This window comes from Corvus brachyrhynchos, unplaced genomic scaffold (assembly GCF_000691975.1).
Source record: "Corvus brachyrhynchos isolate BGI_N302 unplaced genomic scaffold, ASM69197v1 scaffold239, whole genome shotgun sequence".
Lineage (NCBI taxonomy): Eukaryota > Metazoa > Chordata > Aves > Passeriformes > Corvidae > Corvus > Corvus brachyrhynchos.
Window position 1 is genome coordinate 9,107,331 of NW_008246057.1, and position 12,956 is coordinate 9,120,286.

The window sequence follows — 12,956 nt, forward strand, 5'->3', positions numbered from 1 at the left end:
AGTATTATTTATCAGCTTAGTTTGCCTTGTGATAATTTTAAGCATCAAATTTACTTACACACCATTTTAACATAAAATCAGTAGACCTATTCAAGAGGATGTAAATTACAGAAAATATGTTTATTATTCAGGTTTTGAACTGTAATTTTACTTAGTTCAAAGTCACAGGAGGATAGGATGCTCTGAGGGATAGTCCTAAAATAGTCCTAGATAACACAGATGCTGGCAGCAAAAATGACAGTCACACTTAATGACCTTGTGTGACATTGCCCAGCCCTCCAGATTCAAGGGTACTGGTTCCTGATCCTTCCTTCTCAGGCCAGACAGGATTCTTGCCTTTGTCCCATACTGCACATGAGCTACTAAGCTTTGTCAAAAGCTGGGATAAAGCTACTGAATGAGTAGAAGGAATTCACAATTTGTCACTTACTTCTGAGCCTTGGACACTTTAGTTACAGCAGTGGTTCAAACCCAGCTGCTGGACATTGAATCATAGAATCATTTACGTTGGAAAAGTAAAGATCATTGAGTCCAGCACTGCTGAAGTCAACACTAAAGCATGTCCCGAAGTGACACATCTTCAGCTTTTTTAAATACCTCCAGGGATGGTGATTCAACCGCTTCCCTGGGAAGTCAGTTCCAATGCTTGATAACCCTTTCCATGAAGACATCTTTACTGATGTCCAATCTGAACCTCCTCTGGCACAACTTGAGGCCATTTCTTCTTGTCGTGTCATTTGTTACCTGGCAGAAGAAACTGACTCCCACCTGGCTACAACCTCCTTTCAGGTACTTGTAGAGAGTGATAGGGTCTCCCCTAGCCTCCTTTTCTCCAGGCTAAACAACCCCAGCTCCCTCCGCTGCTCCTCATCAGACTTGTGCTCCAGACCCTTCACCAGCTTTGTTGCCCTTCTCTTTACTTGCTCCAGCACCTCAATGAATACAGGACTCAAGGTGCAACCTCACCAGTGCCAAATGCAGGGATCCTGAAGACAAAGGTACAGGCCAGCTAGGGACAAAGAGATCTGGTGCTGGGGATGCTGTGTTTGCAGATACAAACACTGCTGTAGCAGGGAGCCTGCTAGTGCACAGCAAACCTGACTTGGTCAGGCCATACTGGGCTGGGCAGGTAATAGGTGCAGTGTGCATGTAGAAGTTGTGAGGAGTCTCATCTGTGGCAGATTTTGTGCATTTCTGTCAGAAACGGAGCAGGATGCAGTGTAGGTGCTGCCTGCTGCTGCTGCCAGTTCTAATGGGCAAAAACATGTTTCAGCTGTGAAACATAAGGGACTATCTGTGGCTCTGATATTGCTCATTGCTGTTAAGAATTGACTCTCACATATATTTGAGTTCTAATATTTTTGAGAAATGCTGCAAGAATTTTTTCATTCTCAGCTCTTTACTTCAGTCACTTCTAAATCTCTGAGCTGAAACTAAGCCAAAATACTCTTGTATAAGCTATAGTCAAAGGGGAAAAGATGATTATGAGTTGTTGAATAGTAAAACCAGATATTTTAACTCTTCCTCTTTGTTGCCATATTATTACTAAAAACGGCTTTATTATAAACTTGGCAAAGCACTGGTTTTATTAGGAGTTTTTGTCCAATCTTGTTGAACATGTGTATTTTGGCATCCATGAGGAAATAGGCCTATGTCTAGAAATTAATGCTAGGAAATCTCCATTTGTACATGCCCATTTGCAAACATTAGACAGCAGAAGCCACTGAAGATTGTATTCTGGTTCTTCATTACCTTTTCTGGGATATAAAATGAAGAATGTCACCAGCCAAAGTTCCTGGACACTAAGGTCCTTCCAATACCATATTCAGTTTACACTGGAACATCTCTTGTGGGTAGGCCAATGCCCAAATTGATATGCAGGCATTATCTGCCAGAAGATGTGAGAAAGGCTGCCTGACCCCCACAACTCAATATACAAAAAATAATTGACCTTACAAGCCAGGTAGATGTTGGCAAGTATCCACACATCTGCACATGTGGGTGCCAAGCTTGAGAAAAGTAAATTGCCTTGGCACCACGCATGCTGCCGTGCCTAACAGGCTGCAGTCAGCAGCTCCCAGTGGTCATGCTGTGCCTAACAGTCTTGTGGCAGTTGGTAGGAGCAAATCCACCCTCCGCCATGGGAGTGCAGAACTGCTCCCAGGAGGACACGTTCCTGTGGTGCATTGTGAGACTTGGTTTTTTGTAGCAGGCTCAAGGGCAGAAGTTTGTTGGGCTGCCAAGGCATATGGCTTTGCAGGGCCTGGTTGTGTTTGCTGGCAGCTGTGGTTTGGGACAGTGGATCAGAGGGACATTTCGACATTATGTGAAGGCATTGAGTATGGAGACTGAACACAGAGCATACGATAAATCTGGCAAACAAGGCGAATGCTGCATTCTCATCCGTCAACACTTCAGGGACAGCGGAACAAGACACAGCATGGTAGGTGGGACAGTACTGCCTCGCTGACATGGGATGACCAGTAATGGCTCCACAGTGTCTGGAGGATGGCGTGGCTGCAGGGGGGGGTACTCCAGGCCATGGAACATGACTGACAAAGCCCATTCAAGTACTGAGACAGGCTCTCAGCTATTGTACTTTGCAGTCCAGTACATTTAGAACATTCAGAGTAGGACTGGCCTATGCACGTGGAACACAAAAGCAAAATGGTACTGGCTACTTGGTATTGTCACAGTCTGTAACTGCAAAACTAGACATGTTATACTGATAACTTAGAGATTTTAATGTTCTTCTGCCTTTTGGGGTTTTTTATTTGAGCACTCCTGGGATGAGGGCACTGTTAATCTTTATGGAGTATTTTGTGCCTAATTAATTGTAAGGACTTAGGTAGCTGAGGGCTTTTATTTTTCTTTACAGAATAAGATATCAATTAAAATGTAAATCTTTACAATTGCTTTCTTAGGGACACGGGGATCCCTATAATTGAACCGTGTAGATTACTCACTGTTTTCAAGTACATTAATAATAATGTGTTGGCACAGCTGCTCTTTCTAAATTCCTTACAACTAAATGGACAATACAAAGAGTTAAAAACAAGTAATGACTTGTATGGATTTTGTCAGTGTATGCAAGGGGGTTAAAATAGTTGTGTAGTTAGATCAGTTGATTGATAATAACATTTAACAATCCCTATCAAAAAGACTACAGCCTGCATGAACAAAAAGTGATGAAAAATGCAGGAGTGTCATTTACTTCCTCATCCCTTCTCATTTCCTTTCCCTTTTACATCTTTACTTGGACATGTGATGCAGGGCTGGCTAGAGGCTACCTGGATGAGAATTGTTTCTCCCCTTCATTTCCTTGAGCTGTCCTCCCTGGAATTGCCTTCATACTGCGGTAGCAAAAATATAAAGGCCAGATTATCTCCCTCTTAAGCATCTGCAAAGGCATGTTTACAGTGAAAAGCACCTGCCTCTCTCCAGAGTAAGACAGAGAGGTCAGACCCCCACCACAGGGAGAGGGGAGCTGTGTACTCATAGCCCTGTACAGGATCACAGACCCACAAGAAAACTCTCCTTTTTTCTTTATTTTTCATTGAAAATTCTAAAATCCAGTAGCAGAGGAGACAGTGTGATATCCTAGGGGTTAGAGCACTCCCTGGAAGTGAAAAATCTGAGCCCTCTTCAGCCTGAAGAATTTGAATCTGTAGTTTTCAATAAAATGCCTAATCAGGCTATGAAATGGGCTACAGCAATGGTGTTCTCCGTCTGCCTTGTTGAAGGAGAGCCAGAGTGCAGCATAGTGCAGGATTAATGGGACCAGGGAGAGGGGACAAGCTATAGGGGACCTGTGTGTAGTATAGCAAGATGAGGACTCCCAGCAGTTTATGAGTTCTGGAGAGTTTTGTTCCTTGGCTCCAAATTACATTTATGTATTTTAGCTTGTGATGCTCAATCAAGCAGGACTTGGAGCAGATATCAGGACTCTTATTCCTTCACTTAGGGCTTAACAAAAAGAACCATCATCATCTCATCTGTGCTTCCTTGTTCACTTGCATTACAAGTTTACTTCAACTTTAAATCCTCCTTGCTACAGTGAACTGGAATTATGACTGCCTTCCATGTGATACTTAATACCACTGCCTGGCAGAATGAAGCCTTTCCTTTGCAAGCTTCAGAGTGGAATTTGAAAGAATGTTGCTGATTACAGTCTGTACTGAGAGTAAAGCATTCAGTGTGCTTTGCTTCCTTTTGTCAGAATTCAAAGTTTGAAGCAAGACACTAAAACAAGAAACAAGCTGTCCTGTGTCAACAGAAAGATACAAGTATAAAGACACCCTTAAGTCAATATTGTCATGGTTTAACCCCAGCTGGCAGCTAATCCCCCCGCAGCCACTCGCTCACACTCCCAGTGGGATGGGGGAGACAGTTGGAAGAGTCACAGTGAGACAACTCATGGGTTGAGATAAAGACAGTTTAAAAGGTAAAGCAAAAGCCGTGCACCCAAGCAAAGCCAGCCAGAGAATTCATTTGCTACTTCCCATGGGCGGGCAGGCAGGTGTTCAGGCATCCCCAGGAGGGCAGGGCCCCATCGTGGGTAACAGTGACTTGGGAAGACAAATGCCATCACTCCAAATGACCTCGCTCCTTTTTCCCCCAGTTTTATATACTGAGCATGATGCCATGTGGTCTGGAATATCCCTTGGGTCAGCTGTCCCTGCTGTGTCCCCTCCCAACTCCTTGTGCACCCCCAGCCTCCTTTCTGGTGGGGCAGTATGAGAAGGGGAAATGGCCTTGACTCTGTGTAAGCACTGCTGAGCAACAGCTAAAAATATCCCAGTGTTATCAACATTGTTTTCAGCACAGATCCAAACCAGAGCCTACTAGCCACTGTGAAAATAATTCACCCTATCCCAGCCAAAACCAGCACAAATACACAATATATTTATGTCTTTAGTCTTCTCTGAAGTAATACAGATTGACAAAATTAATTTCAAATACATTTTTAAGATGCTGTTTTCTTGGGGGTTTTTTTCCCCTTGGTATTAATTCCTGTACTTTCAATGGGCTCTGTCTGAATGTCTCTTCAGTCTCCCATTGGTGATTCCATCTCCAGGTCCCATACACTACCATGCCAGCCTTTCTAACACTGTACACATTTCCTGCCATGAGCAATCCATATGCAGCTGCAGTCTCTGCTACTGAAGTATTTCAGCCCTGTGTCTGACTGTCTTCAGCTGCAGTATAGAGCCCCCACAAAACTCGGGGTTTGCACCACTGCGAGCTGTCTTGGTTCCTCAATGATCAATGTCATAATGACAGTAGAAAAAAAGCACTGCCGGAAAAGCCCCACATCACAGGACACAGAGATACTCCCCATTTCATTTTCTTTGTTGTTGGGAATAATCAGAAAGTCTTGGGGAAATGAAATGGTTTTAGCTTTCTTCAATATAAAATAGCTTTTAAAATAATTATCATGGTATCTTACGTGTCTGACTCTGCTCCTTTAGACTGGAGACCTGATACATAACTAACACTTACAATGTCTATTGATTAATCTACACACCTGTAAGAGACTGATACAACCTTAATTGGCTAATGAAAAATGTCTGATATGAGCAGGACTCACTCACAACTGTATCACTATAAGCACAACAATTATGTTGTCTGTTACTAGTACCACTAATTCGCAATTGCTACGAAGAAACCATATCATTCCCATGCAAGCTCTATCATGCCACAATTCCTTTCCCTTCTCCGCTTACTATTAGGGCACAAGCCTATCCCTTCTCATCCCACCCTTGCACGCCAAGTCTTTTGGACATAGACCTGATGAGAGTGCAGCAGGTTGTCTCAGGGGTGTTGTCCACCATCCTGGGGGGCTTGGGGTCACAGATTAGCTTTACCACTGGAGGTGTTAACACTTCTACAACCAGAATATCCCATTTCTCTTCGTTCTCCACAGGAATATACCTAGTGCCTGTTTTTTAAATTATTTCCTGGGCTTTTTTTCCTATTTAATTATTTTAATTCCTGGTGGTTATTTTCCTGAGCCTACCTTTTCTCCAACCCTGCACCTCTCTTTTCTCTGCCTAGGGTCCTCCCAGACAAACGGGACCTATTCAATGACATGCTTCTAATTATTTTTTCCTCACTGGTCGCAATTGTGCTATATCCACACCCAAATTTGATATTTCTAACACTGTTATCCAGGCAGTTTTGATAAAATATGGTATTGCTCATACTGTTACCTAGAGAGTCCCAAGACTCCCTTCAGACCCTTTCATTCAAGCTGGTTACGTATCTTCTATACCATATGCTTTTTGAACAGAAATATGTTATCTTACTTTAGCCTTGACTTCCCTACTAGCTATTTCAATCCCCCCGCAGCCACTCGCTCACACTCCCAGTGGGATGGGGGAGACAGTTGGAAGAGTCACAGTGAGACAACTCATGGGTTGAGATAAAGACAGTTTAAAAGGTAAAGCAAAAGCCGTGCACCCAAGCAAAGCCAGCCAGAGAATTCATTTGCTACTTCCCATGGGCGGGCAGGCAGGTGTTCAGGCATCCCCAGGAGGGCAGGGCCCCATCGTGGGTAACAGTGACTTGGGAAGACAAATGCCATCACTCCAAATGACCTCGCTCCTTTTTCCCCCAGTTTTATATACTGAGCATGATGCCATGTGGTCTGGAATATCCCTTGGGTCAGTTGGGGTCAGCTGTCCCTGCTGTGTCCCCTCCCAACTCCTTGTGCACCCCCAGCCTCCTTTCAGGTGGGGCAGTATGAGAAGGGGAAATGGCCTTGACTCTGTGTAAGCACTGCTGAGCAACAGCTAAAAATATCCCAGTGTTATCAACATTGTTTTCAGCACAGATCCAAACCAGAGCCTACTAGCCACTGTGAAAATAATTCACCCTATCCCAGCCAAAACCAGCACAAATACACAATATATTTATGTCTTTAGTCTTCTCTGAAGTAATACAGATTGACAAAATTAATTTCAAATACATTTTTAAGATGCTGTTTTCTTGGGGGTTTTTTTCCCCTTGGTATTAATTCCTGTACTTTCAATGGGCTCTGTCTGAATGTCTCTTCAGTCTCCCATTGGTGATTCCATCTCCAGGTCCCATACACTACCATGCCAGCCTTTCTAACACTGTACACATTTCCTGCCATGAGCAATCCATATGCAGCTGCAGTCTCTGCTACTGAAGTATTTCAGCCCTGTGTCTGACTGTCTTCAGCTGCAGTATAGAGCCCCCACAAAACTCGGGGTTTGCACCACTGCGAGCTGTCTTGGTTCCTCAATGATCAATGTCATAATGACAGTAGAAAAAAAGCACTGCCGGAAAAGCCCCACATCACAGGACACAGAGATACTCCCCATTTCATTTTCTTTGTTGTTGGGAATAATCAGAAAGTCTTGGGGAAATGAAATGGTTTTAGCTTTCTTCAATATAAAATAGCTTTTAAAATAATTATCATGGTATCTTACGTGTCTGACTCTGCTCCTTTAGACTGGAGACCTGATACATAACTAACACTTACAATGTCTATTGATTAATCTACACACCTGTAAGAGACTGATACAACCTTAATTGGCTAATGAAAAATGTCTGATATGAGCAGGACTCACTCACAACTGTATCACTATAAGCACAACAATTATGTTGTCTGTTACTAGTACCACTAATTCGCAATTGCTACGAAGAAACCATATCATTCCCATGCAAGCTCTATCATGCCACAATTCCTTTCCCTTCTCCGCTTACTATTAGGGCACAAGCCTATCCCTTCTCATCCCACCCTTGCACGCCAAGTCTTTTGGACATAGACCTGATGAGAGTGCAGCAGGTTGTCTCAGGGGTGTTGTCCACCATCCTGGGGGGCTTGGGGTCACAGATTAGCTTTACCACTGGAGGTGTTAACACTTCTACAACCAGAATATCCCATTTCTCTTTGTTCTCCACAGGAATATACCTAGTGCCTGTTTTTTAAATTATTTCCTGGGCTTTTTTTCCTATTTAATTATTTTAATTCCTGGTGGTTATTTTCCTGAGCCTACCTTTTCTCCAACCCTGCACCTCTCTTTTCTCTGCCTAGGGTCCTCCCAGACAAACGGGACCTATTCAATGACATGCTTCTAATTATTTTTTCCTCACTGGTCGCAATTGTGCTATATCCACACCCAAATTTGATATTTCTAACACTGTTATCCAGGCAGTTTTGATAAAATATGGTATTGCTCATACTGTTACCTAGAGAGTCCCAAGACTCCCTTCAGACCCTTTCATTCAAGCTGGTTACGTATCTTCTATACCATATGCTTTTTGAACAGAAATATGTTATCTTACTTTAGCCTTGACTTCCCTACTAGCTATTTCAGCCAAGTAGTTTCTTGATTTATGCAGAGACAGCTTGCATACCAGAGAAACAGAATAATCCATTTTTGTGCTTATACATATAATCTCTTTGCCCTTGAACAGGTTCAATTACCCTCCAGATTCCCATGGTGGCATTAGCTGGTTTTGAAGCCCAATGTTTGAGCCTCTGGCTCACAGTAAGGCTGGAAGGAATGTCCTTGGAGGAGCAGCTGAGTACTTTAGGCCTATCTAGTTTGGACAAAAGAAGGCTGAGAGGTGATCTCATTGCTAATTAGGAAGGTAGGTGGAGAAGGAGACACTGATCCCTTCTCCATGGTATCTAGCGATAGGTCCCATGGCAATGGTTCAGAGCTGCGCCAGGGGAGGTTTTGACTGGACATTAGGGAGCATTTCTTTTCTGAGAGGGTGATAAAATGCTGGCACAGGCTTCCTAGAGAGGTGGTGGATGCCCCAAGCCTGTCAGTGTTTTAGAGTGTTTCAACAATGCCTTTAACAATGTGCTTTAACTTTTGGTCAGCCCTAAAATGGTCAGGCAGTTGAAGTAGATGTTCATTGAATCTGAAATGGTCTATTCTACTCTAAACAACCCCAGAAGAGACCCACTAGCAAGGAGATGTACATTTCAGCAAAAAATACTTCATCAATGTCAGCAATGTATCACATCTTGCTGTTAAGAGTCACTTTTTCTTATCAAGGAGCACAGAGCCTCCTGTTCCTGCCAAAATACCAGGCTGCGTTGCCAGTTGCTACTTTTCACTATCATCTGGTATCTCACTTCACTTTACCACCAGAACTGTCACCTCTGTGCTAAGACCCACTGTCACAGCTCCCTGCCATCTGCCAGTTGCCACTTCAACCCTACACAGTCTTGTCTCACTGGGAGCATTCTGCAGAAGCACGGCTGCACTCACCAAAGGTGTGGCTGCTGCTCACACAGACAGCACCTGCAGCAGCACCTGCACAGCCATGGCAGCACTGACTGCAAACCTGCACTACTGAGAGCATCCCTGCCACCACAGGAGTAGCTGGTCTGTGCAGGGCCACACCACCCCCAGGCTGAGTGATGTGATTCCCAAGGTGGGCTGATGGGGCAAAGACCACATGGATTTGAGTCACAGCTCTGGCTGAAGGTAAGAAATGCTCCACAAGTGCTTCCCAGTCCTTCTGCTCCTTGACAAAGTTAACAGGGAAGCTGCATCCTTTCCATAAATTCAGCATGAAGAACTGCATGAAGGATTCATGGTAGCATGACCAATGTTAAAGCCTTCAAATCAAAAGAGCAATTCTCACTGGGAACTCGTAAGGACAAGGACAGCACACAGTCACCCTTTGGGAAATGGCTAAGCTAGGACAAGCTGTAATACAAGAGACAGTGAGTGGGATTCATGTGTAAACTCTGGACACCTACAATGTGTAAATGATTCATTTCATTTGGAAGAGAACATCTACGTTTGGTCACATGAACTGCACCATTACATTTAGCTATTTCTCCTCCTACATGATTCAGGAATAGTGCTCTGCAATATCTCGCTCAGGCCGCCTTCATGTTTGAATAGGTAAATCTCACACCACATCTAGAGGTAGTATACCCTCTGCTTAGAAGGTAAATTCTAGTGCTACAAGTGTCCCTGTCAGAACTTGAAATCAATCTCACTTTTTCTCATTTGCTTTTGAATTTCTGAACCTTCAGAACTGCAGAAAACAAGACTTTAAAAAGACACACATTTTACCTTCAATAATCAGTATTTTCTATGTGATAACTAGTGATTTATCTGAACTAAAAAATAATACTTCTTTTTTGATCTTTTGTTAGAATTAATTAGAATTCCTTCACATGACTTTCCACTTTGATCTGTAAATCAATTTCTGACCCTACCAGCAACTTGTGAAATATTTATTAGCACAGGAATATTATCATAGCCTTATTATTGTCTAGATTACCCAGCAGCATACGTGCCAGCATGTTATTGCTGAGAAGCTTGGCTATGGTGTTTGTCTGTAAACTGTGACAGTAATTTTCCATGTCCCACTCTCTGCCTTACTACAGGTTCCTGTTTACCCATGTTCTGGTCTGACAGCAGTGTTCCATCTTGCCTGTCTGTTTGGCTTGCTGTACAGAAATAAGCTTGCAAAGCAGCATTACAAAATCAATATGATTAAATTGAATAATGGTATTACAATGAAGCAAGCTTCATAAGAGAAATTTTAATCACTCACGGATGTCATATTTATTTTTAAAGCAGAGTGTCTGATTTAGGGTTATTCTTCTATGCCTTAAATGTGGAAGTAGATATAATTTAGAGGGAAGATATAATAGATGTCTACAGAAGTGTCTGGAAAAGATGGGTAGGGATTGATCCAGATACGTTCCCATAGGGGCCTTTCTAATTTGATGATTTGATTACATTTGAAGCAAACAGAACAAGGTGGGTTTAATACAACAGGTTGTTGTATCAAATTCCTTAATAAAGAGTCTGTGGATGCCAGAAATTTTCACAGTCCCAACAGGAGACCAGGAAAAATATCCTGAGATATTTTGGGGGTTATCAAATCACCACAAGCTCAGGAAATTCCCTCAACATTTTTGGAAGCTGGGAGAGTTAGGGAAAGGCATCAATACAGGCTACCTCATTTTAACACTTCCTTAATTAACCAGTTTTGCCACATTTGGAGATGTAAGGGACTAGACAGCTGCTCCTAAGTTCTTAAAATTTGTAGATGTTTACACCAAGGTTCCTCAGAAATGGTTATTAGAGCTGGCATTACTTCTTCATGGAAAAATAGGAGGAAGCATCTAGAGTCAGCATCTAGATAGCAGAAAAATGCTAAGGTCTTAGGAAAATACCACAGGCAGTCTCTGGAAACAAAATGCAAGCAGCTTGTTTTGAGTTAAGTAACTGGATGGGTGAAAGGATTCAAAAAGGAGGATGACATAGTAAGAATTACAGAAGTGGTCTTTCAGCTACAGTCTCAAGGAGCAGGACAAGATTGTCAACAGCAGACAAATCATGGTGAAACAATTATGATCTTGAAAGTCTGAGCAAAAGTTTTGCACATCAGCTGTAATGCCTCAGGCTGTCAGTCTACCATACTCAGTATCATCCCTCTGGCAGCAGCAGTAACAAGTGCATAAGGTATTTTGGTTCTTTGTTGTTGGAATGGAAAGCTTGTATATTAGGGGCTGATAAAATACACATGTAGTCCAAATACAGCTAGAGCAAGAGAAATTGATGCATCTATCCCAGAGCAAGGGAAATTGATGCATCTATCCCTCATCACAGATAGCTAGGATTATTGACACTTGAAGCCTGACCCAGAAACTGTCCCCACTTCCCTCATGTGTGGGAACAGTACAGGCTGTACTCTGTTCCCAAGGTCACCACACCAGGATCCTCACTGCTCTGCCTCCTACCTTCCCCTGCCTGGGTACAGCTGGTGACCAAGAACTCTCTGCTGCACTACATCACTGTACCTGGACAAGGGGTAAGAAGAGGGTACCTCTTCTCCCCGCTTCTGCCCGTGAGGCAGACACTGCATGTCAGTTCTTACAGAAGACCAACAGAGGCAGAGCCCATGGAGGATGAGGAGCAAGGAAAATGAAACAAGTGATGATGACAGGTTCAGGTTTAGGCTCTATTGCTGCCTTCTGATCTTCAGTACCCTTCAGGAGCATGTGGCACCAACAGCTTTGTGTCAGCTGCCTGAGATCCTTCCTCAGTCACCATCAGGACATCCCTCTTGCCTTGCTCATTACATCCCTGCCTGGATGGAAGGACCCCTGCCAAGAAGTATTATTTAAAGCTTGCACCCAATATTTAAACTTGAATAACAAACACAACCACCACATTGTTCACAGTGACCAGGGAAACTAAAATTTCAAGGCAAAGATAAAAATCTCTGCCTTACTCATGTGAGTTGCAGATGACAACTACAAATCTTTTGAGAGAAATATCAGCAACATTTGTTTATCTCAGGTTTTCATCCAAGTACTGCTAAATTTAAAATCCATAAACAAGAAGGAGGATCTGCAACCTGGAGCTTTTGTCTGAACACCATTGCTGCAGGCTAAGATGCAGCACATATGGCCTCCTTTGATGCTGTGTGGTCCAGCTTTTTCCCAGAGTGTTAATGCCTGCTTGTTCCTAGCCTGTTCCAGAGAAGAGGACAGCAAGGTCTGGACAGCCTGTGAAGACAGACGCCTGGACAACATCAGAGGCTGTGGGTGAAAGCTGGCCTCTGCATGTTTGGCAAGTACTCTGCTCTTAGGCTGTTTTACCAGGTGTGGCCGACCCCACACATGCTTTTAAACTACAGCATCTGGAAGGGATTTCTAATGGCAGCACTTAAATCCTGACATGCCCTCATATCCAAGACCTTCGGGGCCCGCTTGTGTGAGGATTTCCCTTTCCCTCACGACTACCCGCTCTATCCCTGAGCCGCGGGAGCCTCCGCGTACCCGGGGCTGAGCTCCCCTGTGCGTGCTGCGGGGCGGGCTGCGGCAAGGAGACGGAAGGGAGCCCGCGGCCCGTCCTGCCGGGGCCACCCGTCCCGGTGCCCCCGGTGTCCCTCTGGGCCATCTCGGAGCCCTTTCCAGGGCCGGCACAGCCCGC